The sequence below is a fragment of the Pinus tabuliformis genome, chromosome 7 (genome assembly GCF_031772625.1).
Source record: "Pinus tabuliformis cultivar Carrire ecotype Pingquan chromosome 7, CPIR1, whole genome shotgun sequence".
NCBI classification, from domain to species: Eukaryota; Viridiplantae; Streptophyta; class Pinopsida; order Pinales; family Pinaceae; genus Pinus; species Pinus tabuliformis.
In genome coordinates, this window is record NC_142293.1 from 872660955 (window position 1) to 872681249 (window position 20295).

The following is a 20295-nucleotide window of genomic DNA, read 5'->3' on the forward strand; positions in this document are numbered from 1 at the left end:
GTTCACAGGACGAACAGTAATGGGTCAGGATGAAATCGTCTTCCGACCAAATTCCCATAAACTCTGGAGTTTTCTGTCTATCTCCCCTATCTCGTCTGTGTCTACACTCCCTTATTCCCAAATCTCCCGGTGGGTTATTCCGTCCCTTCTCCATATTCCCCCTTGCCTTCTTCTCACTCGGGTTCTGATACCGGTCTCTCCGTCACTTCCTCGGTCTCCCTCTTTAGTTTTGTTTTCCCCTGCTCGAGGTTTCCTCAGTATGGTAAACCCATGAGTCTGACTCCCAGAATTTTCTCCCCTCCTCCCCTGCAGTTTGGCTCCTCTCTCTTTCCCATTAGTGGTCTTTTCCTTCTTTCTAGGATTCTCACCCGGTTCACCCTCGCAGGCTCGCTCTCTTCCTCGACTCAGGTTTCCCTCCCCTATCTGGCCTCCCTGCCTGGTTAATATTTCCAGACTATCCAACCTCACATCCTCCCTATCCCTCTCTCTGTCACCCTTTATGTCCATGGCTTTGGACTCATCCTGCCTCTTCCTGTCCATATCTATGCCCTCTCCCTTTTCCTGCCTCAGAGTCAAACTACCAGGCTCTTTCTTCCCCCGAGTCCCATACTGATTACGTAACTGAATTTCCTCACCGAGTCTTTCCTTATCCCCCATACCCCTGGTTCTAACCCCCCCAAACATTCTACAATTGGCTATTCGAATTACAGAGTTTAGGTAGTATACATACCCGGTGATTCACTTCCTGAACTCTGGCTGATTGCTTGGCTTCCTTGTCCCGCTCCTTCTTCTTATCTCTCTCCTTCTAACCTTCCTTTCTGCCTTACTCCCCCTTTCATATCTCCTACCACCACCTTGTTGTCCCATCCTTCTTTCATCACCATCCTTCCCACCTCTTCTCATCCTGACATTCCTTATGCCACTTCTCTCAACCGTTCGACGGTACCTCTCCACGTTCATTCTTTCACTCATGCGAGCTGCGGTGAGCAGTCCTCGCTCTGTCTCTCTTCTGACATCGCCATTATGGCTCTTCACTTCCTCCGTCACCCTGATCGGGGGTTGAATATATAATTTTATATATACAACATTAAAATATTTTATTTAAACAATTATATATATGAAGTTCATCTCGACATAAATTAGTTAACATAGAGCTTCAAATAGTTTATTTAAATCTCTTGTTGAACTATTTTTGAAAAGTATAAGATTTAAATATCTTACTCACACATTTTTTTTGCTTCTAATTACTTTACAACATATTCATTTTTTTTAATATAGCAGACACTATTTTTCTATTTACAACATAATTTTTTATTTTTTATTTTTAGTTTCAAGGTAAGGACGGACTTACACATCCCTTATAATAGGCTATAGAATGAGCCTCTCGGCTCAACCAGTATAAATCCATCTTAAATATGGATCTAACATGAGCCGAGAGGGATCCAATTTCTTTGAGTGAAAAATACAATGAGTTATTTTTTGTTGTTTTACATAATGTTTTAAAGATGATTGCCAAAGGGTTCTTATTTCAACTTAAGGTGGATGAGGGTCTGTTGTTGTTGTTGTTTTTTTTTTTAATTAACAACCTAGATTGATTCTCAAGGGAATATGCTCAACATGTGCTTAGTCTTAATGCTTATCAATGGTTGTAGTGTGTTACAGAGTTTGTTAGGTTGCATTGACTTTTAATAAATTAAAAAAATTATATTCATGCCACGTGGCTCCCTGCGCACCAATTTCCTAAGGATTTGAGATTATTCAAATTCTAATTAGATGGAGAAATTAATATATAAGAAAATTTTATTTAGCAAAATGGTCCATTTTACAATAAGATGTGTAATTTTATTTTTTTATTTATTTTTTATTTTTTTTCCTCTCAAGTTAAAGTAGACCAATAACCTTTTTATACATGGTTAATCAAGTAAATGTGTACATTGGTATGGCATTCTTCATGTTGCAATAGTGTTTTTGTTAGCAAGAATGGCAAAGTATGAAAGAATTAATAACAACAAACAGGGATGTGATAATTTCTAAACAAACCCAGGTAGATACACAAGTATCTCAGCAAATAGGCATTTCCAAAGAGAAGGCAAAAAGGAACAGTGGGAAAGATAGTCCAAAAGAAATCAAAGCTAGAGCTAAAGACGTTAATGGTTACATAAGGACAGAGGAAGAAGAAGATGCAAGTGCTCGTAGAGCACATGAAATAGAACACAAAGAAAGATAAGACAGGGAAACAAACTTTATTGTCAGGGGAATAAGAGATTATAGGAAGAATGAAAGTACTCTCAATTTGATAAGAGACTTTATGAAATAGAAACTACATTGGAAAGGGAAAATTTGCCAAGCAAGGAGGGTTGGGAGGATATGTGAAGAGAGGCCTCGACCCATAAAAGTCACCATGGCAAACGTACAAGACAAACACCAACTTTTGGGTAAAAAGAAACTCTTGAAAGGCTCACACTTCTTCCTCGATGAAGATTTAACCAAAAAACAACAAGAGGAGAGAAGGGATGAAGTGGAGAAAATTAGAACAACAAGAAATGAAGGGAAAAGGGAATGGTTGTACAATGGTAAAGTCGTTATTACAGTGTTTGGGCCTCCGGGCAAAACAGGGCAGCAAGCTGGCAGTAAAGAAAAAATAGAGAATTCAATAATAGGGATGAAAACAACAAGAGCAGCATGGACGAAAAGGGGTGAAATCTCAAATTTGAGTCTTATGTGCCAAAATGCATAGCAATCAAATCCTACCTAGGTCTACCTAAGTTTAGTTTGTTGGAATTGTAGAGGTTACCCTTGGAGGAGGGTACTTGGGTTAGGGCCTATTGCATAAGGTAGAGACATAATTTGTCTCATGGAAACTCATGAGCATGATGGTTGCAAAACTCCTATGTTTTACGGTTATTTGAAATTGGCAATTTGGAACAAGGTAGCAGAAAATGGCAAAGGGTATGGGGGAATACTTGTTTTAGTGAAAGAAAAGAAGGTTGTCACATTCAGTTAATTAAAGAAGATGCAAATAAACAATAGTTATGGTTGAAAATATCAGAGAATGAGAATCACATAAGAATTGCAACATGTTATTTTGCCCCTCAAGTCTCAAAAACTTACAAAAATAAGGGGCTTGATAGCAAGGATCCGTATGCAGCTTTAAAACAAGATATTATTGTGTACTATCAGCAGGGAGAAGTTCTTTTAGTGGGAGATTTCAATGCTAGAACAACAAATAATCAAGCTAGCGTTATTTGTTGAAAAGAGGATAACAATCCTTTTTGGCTCACTGAAGAGGAGAATCCCCAATGGGTAGGTATTCAGAAGATGACAAAGTTAGCAATCATTTTGGAGAGGAGTTGCTTACACTGTGTGGGGCTTTCAACTTAATTATTTGCAATGGTCTAGATAGATGGAAAAGGTCTGAGAACTTCACTTGCAACACATACAATGGGGCAAGTGTCGTTGACTATGTGATGTGTTCACAAATCTTGATAGAAAAGATAGACGAACTTAGTATTGGAGAGCATATTTGGGACTTAAAAACATACCATAACCCAATTTATATAAGGTTATCATGGTTAGAAGAAAGGTAGCATAGGAGGAAAACCTAATGCTCTTGACAATCACTATCATGGGGAAAAATTCTTCTAACACAAGAAAAATGTACTATCTTTAAGACAATGTTAGAGATATTAATTTGGAAGGAGAAAACTGGTTTCAAAAGCTTCAACAGTCATGAGTTAACAAATATAATTCAAAGTGCACTTGAAAAGTGCAAAATAGCAAAAAATAGGAAATTAGAATCAAATTGTTTTCCTGTAAATGCTTGGTTTGACAAGGAATGCAAAATGGCAAGGAGAACCCTGAAAAGGGCAAGAAAGGAGAAGATGAATGTGAAGTTATATAAGCAGATACTAAAAAGGAAAAAAGATGAGTTCATGCAAACAAGGAGGGAAGAGTTAAAATATTTAAGCAAGAATAATCCAAAGCTTTTCTGGCAGGAACTGTAACCAAGGAAGAAGCAAATTGAAAATAATATTATAGCCAATCAATGGTCTGAATATGCAAGGCAACTCTATGACAAAAAAATTGAGGCAGAGCCCCCCCTAGGATCAACACAAATTCAAATCTCTTCATGTTACAGGAGGTGGAGAATGGAATTAAGAAGCTGAAAACAGGAAAAGCAAAGGACTTGGTTGAACTTCAAGTAGAGTATCTAAAATGGGGAATGAACGCTCTGTATCACACATCATGGAAATATTCAACAACATCATTCAGCAAGGATTCCCAAGAGACTCGACAAATAGCCTAGAAATACCCCTTTTTAAAAATGGATACATTAATAATCTGTCCAACTATAGAATAATTATGATCAATCCTTTGTTTGCAAAGCTTTTCAGCAGCATGGTAGAAGACAAAATTAGTAAGTGGGCAGAAGTAAAAGAAAAGAGGGCAAGAGGACAAGCGGGTTTTAGGCCGAAACATTCTACAGTGGATCATGGTATCACATTGAGACACATTGTTGAAAAGGTTTTGGAGGACAAAGAAGAAGTATTTTGCTGCTTTTTTGACTTCAGAAAAACATTTGACATAGTCCCTAGGGATAAGTTGTGGTGTAGAATGGAAGAACTTGAAATTCCTATGCATTATAGAGTCGTTGCCCATACACTTTATGAAGAGGTGAAAGTCAAAATTAGAACCTCAGCAGGTATTTCAAAAAGATTTAGAAGTGACATTGGAGTCAAGCAAGGTTGCCCTCTATCCCCTACTCTTTTTTGTCTATATATTGATAAATTGGAAGAGTGGCTAAATCTGCAAGGTGGAGATGGTGTTCAGTTGGGGGAGTTTGTGACAAAGCTTCTTTTATATGCTAATGATATTGTATTGATTTCTAAATCAGCCCATGGATTGCAAATGCACTTATATGCCCTTGAGCATTTTTGTAGAGCAGTGGGGATGCAAGTCAGTACTAGCAAGACCAAAATAATGATTTTCTCTAATAAAAGGAAGCAACGACAACATACTTTCTTCTTTGAAGACAACATTCTTGAAGAAGTAAATGAGTACAAGTACCTTGGGATTGATTTCAACAACACAATTGGGAGGACTGCAGAAAGAAGAGAATTTTAGGAGGGTGTAAGGCATTATATGCTCTTCAAAACAGATGTAAAGAGGTAGAGTTATGGGATTGGAAAATGATTAAAGTGATTTTTGGACTCCTAGTTTGTCCAGTGATGCTATATGGGTGTGAATTGTGGGCTAGCAACACTGCCATCTCAAAATGGAAACAAATTGAGAAAATCCAAAAACAATTGATCATGAGCAAGTTCAAAATAAAAAGTTCAGTACCTTATGAGATAATGTCGAGTGAAATAGGAGCAACTCCCATTGAAGCAATTGCTATGGTGCGACTCATAAGATATCTAAAAAGAATTGAGCAAATGAGAGTAGGTAGATGGCCTAATGTTATCTTCAATGAAGACATGAGTGAAAGAAAGAAAACATGGATGAAACAAAACTGCACGTGGATTAAAAAATGGAATATCTATCTCAATGAATGTCCCACAAATAGCAAGGAGCTAAAGGATTTTGTTATGGAGAAGTTTCGTAAAAAGGTATGGGGAAAAGTGTTGGGTAGAAAGAAGACATATTACATTGAGGAATTCAACCCTACACGTGATCTACAACAAAAAGAGTTCATTGGAGCTAGCATTTCGTGGAGGGAAAAAGTTCTTATTCCTCAATTAAGGACCAACGCACATCAACTTCGGTGTGAAACAAGACGGTGGAAAAGGCCTAAAGAAGCTTGGGAAGAACGGGTGTGTACATTTTGCACGTATGGGGCTGTGGAATCGGAAAAACATTTCATTTTGGAATGTGATGCATTCAAAGACATTAGAGAAAGTTATGAGAACATGTTAGCATCAGTTTCTTGGCATTGTCTTTTTAGCGAGGGGATTGTTGGAAGGTTGGGCCAACTCATCATCAATTTGAATCAGAAAATGATTGAATTGCAAAAAGCGAAAAACAAGGAATTAATGGTCTCATAGACTATTTTTAGTCTCGTGGACCTTAAAATATCATTTCATTTCATTTCAACCACATTAATATTTCTGTATTCAAGCTTCTGTGATCCATAATGAATTAAACAAAGTCTTTCGGTAGAAATCACATGAGAGAATTTTTTGGTCAATGTGTTTCGAACCAACAAGTGTGGTTCATCATCAAGACCAGATGAAGAGGCATACCATGGCAAAGGCTTAAATAGAAAGCAATGTAGAGACATAATTTCAAGTAATGACTATATTTGAACAATAATATTTAAATTGTGATATTAATTTATTAATATATTAAAAACAAATATTATTAAGTAACGCCTAAATCGCTAGTTTTTGAAGTATAATATTTAAATAATGATATTAGTTTATTAATTTATTAAAAACAAATATTAATAAGTAACAGCGATATTAAACGGCTAGTTTTTGAAAAATAATATTTAAATTAATTTATTAAAATCAAATATTACTAGTTTTAAAAAAAGGAGTTGTTTATAACGCGACTTTTTGAAAGCTTTTCCGGCGGATTTTTCCGGTCGAAATCCGGCAAGAATTATTGGAATCGCAAGTTTGATAGCTAGTTTCTGCACAATGAAAGCGTCCCAAGGGTTTTTCAGGGTGCTGAATCCAAATATGCAGTTAAAAAACCATTTTAACTGCAAGAAATCAAGATTTGACCTCAATTTTTTCGCCGGATTCCGTCACCGGAATCTTCAAAAAGTCGCATTATAGACAACTCCTTAAAAAAATAATATTTAAATTGTGATATTATTTTATTAATTTATGAAAAACAAATATGAATAAGTAACGGTTATATTAAACGGTTAGTTTTTGAAAAATAATATTTAAATTAATTTATTAAAATCAAATATTAAAAAAAAAGTATAAAAAATAAATCAAAGTCAAACTCTAATGGGGTTTAGAGTTTGACTTTGATGGGCCTCAACCCCATATTTTATTGTTGACCCTGTTTTATTTATTGATTACTTTTATTTGAATATATATATATATTATTTATTTTTGACTTGTGTATATTTTTGTTTTATTTTATTTATTTTTCCATTAATTATTTTTATTTATTAAATAATCTTGTTTCGATTAGTGCCTTCACTCCTTTTTATGATTTTTGACTTCCTTCATTGTTTAGAGTTTGATTTTTTCTTTTTCTTTTTTTATTTAATAAATTAATTTAAATATTATTTTTCAAAAACTAGTCATTTAATATAACCGTTACTTATTCATATTTGTTTTTCATAAATTAATAAATTAATATCATAATTTAAATATTATTTTTAAAAAACTAGTAATATTTGATTTTAATAAATTAATTTAAATATTATTTTTCAAAAACTAGCTGTTTAATATAGTCGTTACTTATTAATATTTGTTTTTAATAAATTAATAAACTAATATCATTATTTAAATATTAATTTCAAAAATTAGCTATTTACTCTTTACTTAATAATATTCGTTTTTAATATATAAATAAATTAATATCATAATTTAAATATTATTGTTCAAATATAGTTGTTACTTGAAATTATGTCTCTACATTGCTCTCTATTTAAACCTTTGCCATGGTCTGCCTCTTCATCTGGTCTTGATGATGAACCACACTTGTTGGTTCGAAACGCGTTGGACAAAAAATTCTCCCATGTGATTTCTACCAAAAAACTTTGTTTAACACATTAATATTTTTAATATGGTTGTGCTAGTATATAATATATAGGTAATTAACATTAAAATATTTTACATAACATGTACATCGAGACATTTTATCACGCAAATTAAAATAGTTTTTTGTTATTAATATATTTTTAATTATATGTCAATATTAATTCGTAAATTCATATTAAAATATCTTATTGATAGCTTACATTTAATATTTTTATATATACAACATTAAAATGTTTTATTTTAACAAATTTTGTTTTTTGTATATAGATATATATGAAGTTCATATGGGCCTGGAGTATGTCCTAAAACTGTTTCTGTTGGGCTAAGAGCTTGTCTTCCTCGGACCTAAGGACACAGGTTAACGACCCAAGACTGAGAGGCATTTGGCAGGAGTGAAAGCCTGCCCCCTTACTGACCACCAGCGGGTTATTCCAGGTGGCGTGGTTTTCCTTGAATAGCGGTGATGAGTCAGCTTGCATTAGTGAATAATATCTAGAGATGGTTGTCCTCACAGCTGGTTTGACAACTGAGTTGTGATAGGTTTTCCCACCTGTGTAAAAAAATATATGTAGTTCATATAGACATAGATTAGTTAACATAGATCTTCAAACAGTTTATTTAAATCTTTTGTTGAACTATTTTTGAAAAGTATAAGATTTAAATATCTCACTCACAAATATTTTTTACTTCTAATTACTTTACACCATATTCATTTATTTTTTTTTAGGTCACACTATTTTTGTATTTACAACATAATTTTTATTTTCAAGGGGGGACGGACGAACGGACTTACACATCCCTCATACCAGGTTGTAGAATGAGCCTCTCGACTCAATAAATATTATATTTGTATTCTTACTCACAAAAATATCTTCCTTCAAAACTTACAAAGAGCCTCAAAGTTTATAGGGGAAAACTTATGGATTATAGTTGGAGATTTTAACATGATAAAAAATCTCAATAAAAAGAAAGGTAGAATTGGTAGAATCAATGAAGAAAACCCCCTTTTGTGAAATTTATTAATAACTCCAAAGTTGTAGATCTAAGCACACAACGACTTATACACCTGGAAAAATAAACAAGGAAACATGTCTCAAATAGCTTCAAGACTCAATAGATTCCTCATAGCAAAGTCTCTTTATATTTCAGGCACCAATTTTGAGTCTTTTATTCTCCTTTGTCATGGTTCAAATCAATGGCCCATAGAACTCTCTATGGAGTGGATTGGTATTCTCAGGAATAGGCCCTTCAAGCTCAAAGCTTTTTGGTTATGGCATCCTAATTTTCTCTCTAATGTAAAAAAGTGGTGGAAAGAATCCGATCATTTTCCATATACCCTTATGTGTCGCTTTAAAGACTTATAAGATATATATTCTTATTGTGAAATATATATATATATATATAAACTTATAAGAAGTATATATATTTTAATTTTAATGATTTTTAAAATTAAAAAATATTAATAATAACTATACATTATTTCAATAAGAAATATTATAATTGTATTCCTACTGATAAAAAAGTCTTCTTTTGGAACCTCCAAAGAGCCTCAATGTTTATAGGGGAAAACTTCTGGATTATGGTTGGGGATTTTAACATGATAAAAAATCTCAATGAAAAGAAAGGTGGGATTAGTAGACTCACTGAAGAAACTCCCCTTTTGTGAAATTTATTAATAACTCCAAACCTATAGATCTAAGAACACATAATGTCTTATACACCTAGAAAAATAAACAAGGAAGTGCATCTCAAATAGCTTCAAGACTCGATAGATTCCTCATAACATATTCTCTCTCTATTTCAGGGACCAATTTTGAGCCTTTTATTGTCCCTTGCCATGGTTCGAATCAATGGCCCATAGAACTCTTTATGAAGTGGATTGGTAGTTTGAGGAACATGCCCTTCAAGCTTGAAGCTTTTTAGTTATGCATCTTTATTTTCTCTCTAATATAGAAAAATGGTGGAAAGAATCAAATCGTTTTTTTCGTACCCTTATGTATCACTTCCAGCAATAGTTAAAATATCTCAAAATGAAAATAAAAAATTGGAATATTGAAGATTTTGGTAACATCCACAAAGAAAAAATAAAGCTAGAATAAGGTATGGTCATCATCCAACAAGTAATAATGTCAAATGGCATATCTGAGGAATTGGAACATCAAGAAGCAGACACTCACGTCCAACTGGAGGAGAGATTGAAATAAGAGGAAATCCTCTTGAGACAAAAATCTCAAGTACAATGGCTTGAGTAGAGAGAAAAAAAACACTAATTTCTTCCACAAATCCATGATTAACCATAAGAAAATTAATCGAATATCAAGCATTAAAACACTCAATCATAAAAAAGTGGAAATCCATGATACAATGGCCCAGGAAATCATGAATCATTTCCAAGCCACACTCATGAAAATAATTCCGAACAGAAGGCCTGCTATCAGAAAAATAATAGAGCACATTCCCAAACTTGTAACAAGGGAACAAAATGATCTCCTTTTGAAGAAAATTGCCATGCAGGAAGTGGAAGCAACTATTATGGGAATGCCTAAATGCAAGTCCCCATGTTCCAATGGATTTACCACCGATTTCTACCAAGCTTGTTGGAAAATTCTCGGGTATGATGTTTGGAAAGTAATAGAAGACTCTCGACACTCCTCTTCTATCTTAATAGCCCTTTATATCATCTTTATATCCCTTATTCCTAAAAAATATTTCACTAACTCTCCTTCATATTTCAGGTCTATTGCCCTATGTAATGTCATCTATAAAATCATCTCCAAAATTATCGTAAACTAATTAAAACCCATTCTCCCCTCACATATATCTCCCGAGCAAACTAGTTATGTCAAAGGCAGACAAATTATGGATAGAATAATAGTAACCCATGAACACATTCACTTGCTTAATTCCAAAAAATCTCCTTATATGCTCATTAAACTTAATATGTCAAAATCATTTGACAAATTGATATAGCAAATTATTCTCCACATGTTCACTACTTTTGGGTTTACAGAAAGATGGATTCATTGCATTCTTGCCCTCACTTCCAAAACTTTCTTCTCTGTCCTAGTTAATGGCTCTCTCTCTCCCAGTTTTGTCCCCTCTTATATTAGGCAAGGAGACCCCATTTCCCCTTACATCTTTCTCCTCATGGCTGAAGGACTGGTCAAATCTATTAACTCAACCCTACAACTTGGCTAGATAAAAGGTTTTCCTCTTAGTTCCCATGATCTCTCTTCTTCTCACCAACAATTTGCGAATGATATTCTTCTCTTGGGCATCCCCATTTTCAAAGAAGCTACTACCCTTAAAAACATCCTTCAAGACTTATTTGATGCTTCGAGAATCTCCATTAACATGGAAAAATATGAAATCTTCTTCTTTAACACCTCACTAGTTGTCCAAATTCACATATCTCATTTGATTGGTTTTCAAAGGAGCTCTCTTCCGTACAAATACCTAGAAGCCCCTTTAATTGGAAATCCTCTCAGGCAATAGGTATGGTAAATTCTTCTTCTTAAATTTGAAGCCAAACTTTCTTGTTGGACTTTTGGATCACTCAATTTAGTCGGTCGCTTGATCTTTGCTTGAATATGTCCTTCAATCCTTCCCCACTTATCTTCTCGCGGCAATGGTGGCCTCCAAAGCCATCCTAAACAAGATCACAAATATTCAATGCAACTTCCTCTTGCGGGGGGGGGGGGGCACCAAAAGAGACTGAAAATGGGCTCTAGTTGCATGGGACAAAATATATCATTCGAAAAAAGGAGGCCTTGATCTCCATGATCTAGATATACTTAGCAGAGCCTTGAGTGGTAAAACCTAGTGGAGATGGATAAAAAACCGAGAGGTTTTATGGAGAAAACTGTGGAAACATAAATATGCCCCCAATACCTAGGAATCTTATCTCATCATAATGATAGAAAACATTAAAGGTTCTCATATCTAGAATGCTACTTGGAGCAACAAACATCTTGTCTAGGAGCACAGTTTTTGGGAAATCATAAACAAAAATTGTGCAATATTTTGGGATGAATCGTGGTACTAGTGGCCAAAATTAGCTCAGAATGGAAACAAGCTTCAAAGTGGTGGTTTTTAGGGCCCCTTAATCTATCTTCTATTTTTCTCCACTTCAAAAAATGTTAATCATGTTCTCAAGAATTGTATCTTCTCTAATTCTATTTAGGACCACCTTGCTATGTGATTTCAACAGACCAACAAAATATAAAATAATGTTCTTTGTAAGCTACAATTCTGGTGTGACACCCCTTTTACTAATCCCATTGTCAACAGAGCATGGCAACTCATTCATGTATTCATCCTATGGGATATTTTGAAAGAACATAATAGATAAACATTTAAGAACATGAGGGCCTCCACATACTTCATTTAGCAAGTTATCCTAAAAAAGAAGGGAAAAAAAGTATTCTCTTCCTTGGTCCTCCAAAGATTATGAATGCAATGTGAATGCAATCAACCTAAAATAGTCATTTTAACCAAAATGGGTATCCCCCCTATTCCTTATGGCAGACTCCCTTCGTCCCTAATTTCTTCCCTTCCAACCCTTCCTTTTTCCCCCACCCCCTAAAGGACTTCATCAAATTTTACTTCAATGGGGCCTTAAAAGGAAATCCACGCCAAGTGTAGGTGCCATAGGCCTCAACACTAACAATGTTGTTGAAATCTAAGCACTAGAGTGAGGTCCCTCAATTGTTATCCACAAACAGTTTCACAAGCTCCCTATTGAAGGAGATTCCAAGGGCATTATCAATATCTTCCACAAAATCTAATGTGGATCAGATCCTTCCAAATTCTCTAAGATTTGGAGGTTGGAAGCTTGAATAACTGATACCATAAACCTCCTAGCAAAAATCACAGCGCCCTTTGTCTCTCATGTCAGCAGAGAAGTCAACAAACTGACTAAAAAGCTAGGCAATTTTAGTATGAGTATAACAATTGATCTCCTTGACTTGGATTGGAGTGAGGACATTCCAAAATCCATTCTAATTCATTGTCAAGATTTGGATACGAATGACCTTTCCCTCAAGGCGGGTGCCTAGGAGTAGGCATTCCCCGCCCCCCCTTGATATGATGCCAACTCACACAAAAGGGGGTTGTAGCTCCCACTATACTTAGTGCATTGTATGCACTCCTATCACTTCCTCAATCATGACATAAAAGTGGCACAAGTTTAAATGTTATTTGAATCTTGCAGGTGGCATAGGGAGGTACAAGAGGACTCAACTGGAGAAATCTATCAGATTGGCAGAGCTGGATGAAAAAAATGATAGTGTAGACCGCAAGTTGGCCATTCTAGCCAAGAGATCAGCCATCATCTCCTTCTCTTCAGATGAGGATAGTGACTAGCCAATGCAAATGCTTGGAGATTCAGCGTAATAGTTGTTATGACCCACTGGTTTTTTGCTTGCAGCACTAATAGTCTTTTTTGTCTTCTCATATAGATGTATGTCAAGATCTGACACAACCAACTTGTTTTTATTTACAAGATGCTCTAGGTAAACGAGGTCTTAGCAACCTCAAGATTTTGAACTTATATCACTAGTTTGATTTCTCTTCAGATACACCAATAATACAAAAATTATAATCTTTGTACTCATTTAACGTGCCTAACTTTAAAAAACAATATATATATATATATTACAAATGAGTTAAAATGAGAAAATAAAAATTTAGTATTAGTAATAAGATGTTTTTTTGGGTTTATAAGACATATTATCATTTAAGGAATAGTAACACTTTCATAATTAGATTGATAATTATAGAAGTTTGTGCTATTTTAATACTAATTGTTTGAGAGATGGTGACTCTTCTACAATAATGGGTTACTAGGTTAATAATAATGTAAGCTATAGTGACATTCTTACATTTTTTTTATTGGTGAAAGTGTCGAAGACATAACAATGTGAATGATCAATTTAGTGTTTTTTCTTAAAAGTGGTAATGATTAATTATTATTGAGATTATTCTATATAAGTTCTATTAATTTTTCTAATTAAATTTATCAAGAATCTTTGATTACAATTTAATAGAGATGATGTGATAATAATTAATTATTATTGAAACTATTTTATAAACATTTTATTTAATTTTAAGTAAAATTATTTCATAGGTATTTAAGTGATTATTCTAAATATGTTATATTATTTTATATGAATTTTATTTATTTTTTGGGAAATTTTAAAAGATATAGTTAAAGGATCTTAGCTTGAGTTGTTTGGTGAACAATTTGTTTCTCATTTGAGTGAGTTTAGGGTTTCAAAGACATGTTGTAACTAGCTAGTTTGTAGCATTTATGAAATAGTTGTATCCAGTATACATAATCAATCTTTAAAAATTATAGATTCTCAAAAAAATTTCATTCTAATTAACATAAAATTTCTAATTTTAATTAAAAAAAATGTGTTTAAAACATATTTTTAAGCTAAAACCAAAATATGCAGATTTAATGAGAAAATTGAAACTCTTTCGGTTTGAAAAGTAGATTCAAAGTCAGTCATCAACTTTTCTTGAGAGTGCATTCCTCTCTAATTGTAGATTTAATGAGAAAATTGAAATCTTTTTATTTGAAAAAGTAGATTCAAGGTTAGTCATAAGCTTTTAGTTCTTCATTAGTGTATTTCTCTTTAATTGTATTTAGTGGCATTTTGCTCTAATAATTTGTTTTTCAAAGTGCACTCCTCTTTGATTGTATTTAGTGGCTCTAACAATAATGTTTGTGGGAAGTTGTTTCCATTCATTTATGGTTTATTTTTACCTTCATCGTTATTGATTGATTTTGTGATCATTCCACATTCCTAAATTGTAAAATATATTGGAGATGTTTTAAAGATAGAATGTGGTTTGTGTTTTAAATATGGAAGATCGTATATGTCTAGGTAATTTTATTAGTAGAAACTATTTGGACATTTGGTTACAATTAGAAATATTAAAAATTATAAAGAAAAAACAATAATAATAAAAACTTAGTGTAAGTATTTGATGTGTCAATGTTGTAGGGATTTATTACAATTGTAAGTTTGAGTTATGTAATATGTAAAATCCGAGTGTCCAATGGGTTTTTAGGTATTGAATCTATTTTAAACAACAAGAAATCACAATCTTATAAAAAATTGTATTAATGGGCTGTGAAGATGTTGACATCTTAATCCTTCGAGATTGGGAAAATATCTTGTAAATACAAAGTGAGAATACAAAGAGACCTTGGAATGTGAATCCCAAGGGTCTAACTCCTATGTGTATATCTTGATGATTTTCTTAATAAATTTTCTAGAGTTACCATATACCTAGCCTGACATGGTATTAGAGCGTAGGTATCAACTTGGCATTTCTCTACCCTCGTAACTCCTTTGCCTCAGTTCTGTTGTTGTTGTAGCCCTGCCATCCTCCTTACTAGTCTGCCTTACGCGAGTCTGTTGTCATAATAACCTCTTTCTTTGCTTATTCTAGCATTATGTTGTGTTTAATGAAGGTGTCTACATTCCATTTTGATTCTTTCGCTTAGAATCGTTTGTAGAGTCTCTCCCACATTGGATACTCATTGCAAGAAAATGTGTTGTTATTGAACCTGTCAGTTTATATAATGGGTATATGACAATGGTGTGGGTGTTTTGGCGTATGGAGAGGCATTGAAATTTAAACAATGTGTTATGGTGGTTCAAGACCAAGAGGTTTGTGGAGTAGGCATTGTGAACTTTATTCCAGCGAAGAATTGAAGACCCAAAATTTTATTATGTGTTGGTCCTCGTACTCAATTGGTGACAAGCAATCGCGTATGCTTCTTTAGAGATTTATGGTTTAGTTATATACTACGTTGAATCTATGCATTAAACATCGTGTTGGTTTGTTCTCTATGTGTTATACACTCTGATCTCTTTATTGAATGTATTGTGTTGTGTTGTATGCAAGAGCAGTGAGTGTTGAATGCATTGTGTTGTATTGAATGTTAGAGCAATGACCATTGAATGTATTCCATTGTATTATATGTGAATTGATTTATTTATATATGCAAGTTGGTTTGTGTTGCGTTATATCCTCTTTGTTGTTGGTACCAATTGTTTTATTTATATAAGTTTTGGTAGCACTTGGTTTATTTATATGAGTGTTGTTTGAGAGCCTTAAGCCAAAACATCATTTGTATATATAAATTGAGATCGAGAGCCTGGTCGGTCTTGAAGAAGTCAAATACTTTACTAATAATAACAGTCTATGTATATAAGAAGTCAAATATAACAACTCCAACATTTTTTTGAATTATTTTGATGAGAATTACATCTAAGTTGTATGATGGGTCTATATTGTTTATAAAGATATATTAGATTTTTGCTACAAGTATTTTGACTATTTAGGGCCCAACTCAGAATTTCATTTAATAATGAATTATATCATCTCAATAGTTGGAGTAGTTCTCACTGACAAGTAAAATTACCATGAATGGTCCAAAAAGATAAAACACACCCTCATTTTCAATGCATTATGGAATGGTGTATGTGAAGGAGAAGGTGATAATCCACCTATAAGGCCCACATCTGACAAAGAGCTCACCATATGGTAGAACAAGAACAACAAGGCCTATGCCTTGATTGCTGCATCAGTAAATGAAGAGGTGAGTTGTCACATCACACCAATTACCAATGCTTTTAATGCCTTAAAGAAATTGGAAGACTTATATGACTCACACTCAGAGCTTGAGGTAGTCCAGCTAATGATCAAACTCTTCATGATTGAATTAAAATACGATGATCCCCTTTCCCTAGCCTATGAAATCATAGCTATTATGCATGATGTAGAAGCCACCAGAGTTAAAACGGATGTTCCACTTACAACTTTTGTCAAGCCACTACATCCCACATATTCTCACTATCTTGAATCATTACAAGCTAGTGGCCAACTTAAAGAGATTACTTTTGACACTCTTGTGGAGAAGTTTGTAGAAAGAGAGAAAGATTTTGGGAAGAGGAAGACAATTGCTCAGTGTTTTGAAGAAGTTGTGTGCCTTACACAAAAAGAGAAGAATCGGGCACAAGATTCTTCTAGATGAAGAGGTGGAAAAAGAGGACATGGAAAGAAAAATAACAAAGGGAGGGGGGACAAACATTACCAAGGAGGAATACTTGATCTTCATTGTATACACTGCAATATAAATGGACATGATGCATCCACATGCAAGCTCTCTTGGGACAAAATCAAGCAAGAAATAAATGAAGAGAAAGGTAAAACACCATATCTAGGGAAAGGTAAAGCACCTGAATCTGCTCATTATATTGTGCACATTGCAATATTGGAGTAACTGAATACTTGTTTAATATTTCATTTGCTTTGTGGAAAGATGCATGGTTGTTTAACACAGGTGCCACCTTCCACATGGCCTTTCAGAAGGATTCTTTGAATATTTCAGTGACAATGTAGATGGAGCAATCTACTTTGCAGACAAGTAAAAAATCAAGCCATCCGAACTTAGCGCCATCGGGCTTAAACTACTTGGACTCCCTGACTTTCTTCTTCATGATGCTCTCTACCTCCCAAAGTTGCTGAGAAACTTGTCATCCTTTATTCACATCCTCTAACAAGGACACTCCATTCACATGTTTGATGTCAAAGTTGAAGTGAGACAAATAGTAGACAACTCACTTGTCATGATGGGAATAAAAGAAGAAAGACTCTTGAAGCTGCAAGGAATGTCTGCTCGTGCACAAAAGTATGTATACAATTCTCAATGTAATGAAGGTACATTGTCATTGGGCCTTGAATATGCCCATTTTTCCACAGTATAACACCATTATTCATAGCCTAAACTTCTATACTTTTACACTCATTTCATATCATAATTCAACAACTTGCTACCAATTCATATCCTACACTTTGTGGTTGATTATCATTAGTTTTCTTAGCTTTTCTATGATTAGAGATGATTTTTTCATGATTTACTAATGACGGTTTTTTACTAAGTTCATTTGTCGCAGGGTTCCATTGCTGAAATTCTTCATGAGTCAATTAAACTAAGTTGCTACAAGTTAAAATCTCAAATTGTGTTCAAATGGGAAAGAATATAGAGATTCCAACATGCGGGTTTTGTTCAAAGTACCCTCATTCAGGTAATTTAGAGACTGTTTGGCAAAATTTGACATTATGAGGAAGTTATGATCAGGGGAATTTTAAGTACAAAATTAGTGCCTATGTAAGTACATAATCACTGAATGGTTCCGGTTTTGAACGGGTTCAGGTCAGCCACGATTGGGCCAGTTGGATGCATGTTCTAGAAGATTTGTTTTTGGAATAACCACAACTTGCTTTTCTACTATACATGACTTTGATCTGATCCTTACTGCACTTAGCCAATTTGTTATAACCATCAACTGCACTCTTTAAATCCTGATGGTTTTGTAAACGAGAGCATGATACGAATCTGCGTGGTTTGCTGCATGGGAAATTTGAGCAGGGAGAATACTATCATGTAATATATACTGCAAGGAAGATTTTCCCTCAAGCAGGCATATGTATGATGACAATACGCATATGTATAGTTTGTTTTACAAGGAGACGAGTCTGTATGGTTTTGCTGCACGAGAAAGCTGAGTGAAAGGACTGTTAAGTAGTTTTTTTTGCACAGGAGATTGAATGTTGCACGGGAGTTTGAATTCATAAGCATACATTTGATGATGATGTATTTTCCGTTTGAATCATGATTCTTAATATAATTTTGATTCAGCATTTGAATTTTCTTTGAGTATTATGATTTGTTTTGATTCTTAAGAACATTGCATTAATCTAGACTTGTTCCGGGAGTGGCAAGGGCCCATTGTCGCCTGGAAGCAAGTCCTGTAAATTTAATAGGTTATAGGCAGCATGATTAATTAAGATCTAGGCATAAAGGATTTTTTTTTTTTAAATTTGTTAATTAGATCTCATAATTACGATTATGTACTCAAGAGTGTAATTTGTTTTCTTGAAATTAAATAGACATATCATCTCCAACTGGTTGTAAGCTAATGAATGGTGTTGATCAATGATTTTATTGCATAAATAATCTGTTTGTTATGGGTTTATGATTGGAATACTTAAAGGTGCTTCTTAATTGGATAAACAAGAGATCGATAACTCTATTTCTTTTAAATATGAATTGAAATCGATTTCGTACCTTACTAATTCACTATAATTTCTTGTAACATTGTGTTTTGACAATCAAGTATTTGAAAGCAATGCAACGAGACCATTAAATCATTGTTTGGAGTTGTAGTTTAGTTTTGAGATGCATTATAATTGTAATTAGTTATTGATAGAATTGTTGGTTAACGCGTTCATGTTTGAGTTTTTTCTTGAGTTTGATTAAAGTAATCTGAGGATAAAATAATTTCTTATTTTGTAGTCTTTTTTGATATGAAAGCATGTCAATTAGATCTTGGATTACTTAGTTCCTTTTGAAGCAATTGCAGAGTGATGTTAGAAGTTAGTTTGAATGCTTATTTGATTTGTTTTATGCATCCCGAGAATTAGATTAGTTGAAGTCTTGTTTGTCTATTGCCTTAGTTTAAGATCGTTTGAATGAGTGTGAATTTTATTGGAATTAAGATTTAGCGTAAGTTTGGTATCATTTTAAATTAATCTTGATTGATTTAAGATTATTGTACTTAGATTAAATATATCTTATTATTTAGATTGAGATTTCCATTTAGATTAAAATCATTTGAATAGTAATTTTTAATGCTTCGTTTATGATTAATTAGAGTTAGTTTCGTTTGCACAGTGATTAGAATTTCTTATTCGTATTATTTTTCATCCAGGTGGATATTGGTGGCCACCCGCCTATTCCACCTAGACCCCCAATCAGTGTCATCTATTTCCTTGTTCATTTCAACATTTACTATTTTTAGCATTTTTTTTGGGTCCTGAACTTCCGGAATAGTTTTGACCCCCTAAATGGCATTTTTGGGGGTTTGTGATAGGCCCTTAGCCATAGGCAAGGGCCTGTGGCGAAGCCTATAGTAGTCAGAGAGACCTTTCCAACAAGGTATCGTATGCGCCAAACGAAGATAATATGACCAAGTTACAACCCCGGGAAGTTAGCTGCCCAACTAACCCCAATGGGGCCCACAAACTCTTGGTGTTACATCTCCTGGGGTTAGGGTTTTGTTTGTTAAGGGTTTTCTCATGTTTCCAATAATAAATAGGCCCTTGAGCCTCATTGTAACACAGTTCATAGGCATGTAGCCGCCACATCTCTTCTCAGAGAGAAGCTACCATCACCCAAGCTATCTTATTTCCATTCTGTTTGTAAGCATAGTTCAATATTTTTCTATTAATGAAATGAAGTGTTTTTCTGCTGCATCTCTGTGTTTATGATTATATATGTAAGTTGTTGAATTCATGCTTAAGTTCAGATCAATGTACTTCCCAACATCTTGACGAAGTTTCGGCCAATAAAAATACTTCTGCAATACTGCCATTGTTTTATCTACTCCGAAATGTCAAGCGACCCAGCTGTAGTGCGCCTCCCAAATCATCTTGGTATGCTCACTTGAAGGAACACAGATGTGTCCCAGGTGGCATAACAGTG